Raw genomic sequence first — 2,281 nt, 5'->3', positions numbered from 1 at the left:
TAAATAAATGAGCAGATAAAAGATGAACAACATGCCAGTTTAAACTTTGATCGATTTGCAAACCGACTGAGCTCTGCAGCATTAAAACATGGATAGAACTGTAATTAATCAAAGCTCTTCTTCTCTTCAGTGTTTCTGTTTCTGGTGGTGTAGCTCTGTGCTGCCTTCAGGAGAATGGGACATCAGAGTATCATCCATAAAATTTCACCCACATGGCATTTAGTGTGTAAACCAGAGCTTTCAGTGGAAAAACAAAAGTTCCAGATTCTTGTAATGCCACACAAATAAGGGAATGAACGTGGATTATATCTTTATATAGACCTGTCTACTGATTCATAGATTAGTAGTTTGTTGCTCCGTTCATGTCCTGGTTCTCCTGTTTCAGAATTTGCGCGACTTGCGCATCGTCTTNTTCTAAATAATTCAAGGTGAAATCTGAAATTTGATCTTTATTGTGATAAAATAACACAGTGATGCTAAAATGATCCAAAACACATAAAACCTGGACATTAATTATTTTTAGCTGTCAGAGCATTTTGATAATTACTTCATAAAAATATGTTTTCAGGACATTTTGCACATATAACCAAACAGACTGATGTGTCTCCTGTGTGTTAAAGGATCACTGAGTTCCTGTTCAGTGGACCGTTCAACATGGTCAAGAGTTCATCTGGTTCAGGATATTTCACCCTGACATGGACGCCGTCTGCCGTTGATGATAAAGAAACCCATCCCGTCTGTTTTACTGTCCAGGCAAAGTCAGTATCTGATCTGAAGTTTCAAATGTTCTCACATTCCCTATTTAAGTACCTGAAAAAGATAAGTCTTTTTCAGGTACTTATCTGAAAAAGGCTGATAAAAATAGTTTACTCTAGTAAAAGTAAAAATGTACAGGTTTTAAAATGTACTTGAGTACAAAACTAAAAACATTATTTTCACCTTCAGTGACACAAAAAGTCTTTAGGAAAATCCCTCCTGATTCTGACAGGTTGCTGAAGCAGAGATCCATAAGGGATCCAAAAACAGATTTTCCTTAGAAAAATAAAATTTGACCAGATCCTTGAAAAAGGATCTGATGCCTGGAGGTGATGTAACAAATCCTCTGCATTAATAAACACCAGAACCAAAGATTTTAACTTGTTTACTTGAAACTTAGACGTAGCTGAACTTGGACTACAAAATCTTGTGAGGGACAAAATGTTGGATTCACAAAACTGATTAGCAGGAAGTCATGACCTCATTTATCAGTTCCACAGAAAATGTGGTGATGTCATAACTGAGATAATGTTTTAATGAATCGGGAGAAATGAACAAACTGAAAAATATATCTCATAACAAATATAAAGATATCTATGCAGCACCAGGAGAGAATAAATTTACATATTTTGCACATTAGACACTCAAAGTACTCAATAATTTTTATTTAAGGACTAAAAAAGTGGATTTTGCATAATGTCTCCTTTATGGTTATTTGCAACATTATTTAATGGCCATTTCAAAAAGAGTTTAATATTAAAGTTTTGGTGTTAATTTATCTCCATAGTGTCTCCAGTTCTATCTACCAGTCTGACCTTCGATGTGTCATTGTGAGGGTTGGAAACAGTGAGTCATTTCTTTCTTTTATGTCTTTAATTTATTCTTATTTGTTATATTCCAAACTCATGATGTTTCTGCTGTTGTCATCCCAGTTCCCTCCATAGCACCTACAACTCCTCCTCCTGAAACAAGTAAAAAGGACAATGAGTCAATTCTTTATTTTTCATCTTTGATTTATTTTTACCTTTTATGTCCTGAACTCATGTTTCTGTTATCTTAGCTGTGACTTCAACCACTGTTGCCGTCCCTTTGACAACTCCAAGTCCTCCTCCTGAAACATGTAAGTCGGATGGAAACAGGACTGAAAGTAACAGGAAGTAGTTCTTTCTACCATGTTGATCTCTTGTTCTTCCAGCTCGTCTTACGGTTCTGAAGCTGAAGATCTCGACTACGCTGTCACTGAAGGACAACAAGGATGAAATGGAGAAAGCGGTCAGTGACGTCCTGGACTTTAACACAAACCATCACAACCTGAGTTTAAACCAAAAACATTTCACTCAAATGTTAAATCATAACCTGAGGTTTTGCTGCAGTGATGCAGTTAAAATCTGTTGATGTTTTTAATGTTGATCAGATTCTGTTCAGCATATTTTATAATTCACCACTGACTGTGTCTCACATTCATCTCATGTTTTCTTCTGCAGATTAAAGATGTACTGATCAGACGAGGGCTGCCTGCAGACAT

At 36.1% G+C, this 2,281-nt stretch overlaps 1 long non-coding RNA gene across 1 annotated transcript in view; it reads left to right on the top strand.

Moving 5' to 3' along the window:
- Window positions 1–203: 203 nt before the first annotated feature.
- Window positions 204–2,281, top strand: part of LOC107838193 (uncharacterized) — a 15,246-nt gene continuing 13,168 nt past the window's right edge. Inside the window, exons 1-2 of the long non-coding RNA XR_001664240.1 lie at window positions 204–350; window positions 1,915–1,916. This is a non-coding gene — a long non-coding RNA (uncharacterized LOC107838193). The remainder of the gene's footprint in view (window positions 351–1,914; window positions 1,917–2,281) is intronic.

This window comes from Poecilia formosa, unplaced genomic scaffold, assembly GCF_000485575.1.
Source record: "Poecilia formosa unplaced genomic scaffold, Poecilia_formosa-5.1.2 Scaffold218, whole genome shotgun sequence".
NCBI classification, from domain to species: domain Eukaryota; kingdom Metazoa; phylum Chordata; class Actinopteri; order Cyprinodontiformes; family Poeciliidae; genus Poecilia; species Poecilia formosa.
The sequence above is the reverse complement of the archived record's forward strand: the minus strand, read 5'-3'. Positions and strand labels throughout refer to the sequence as shown.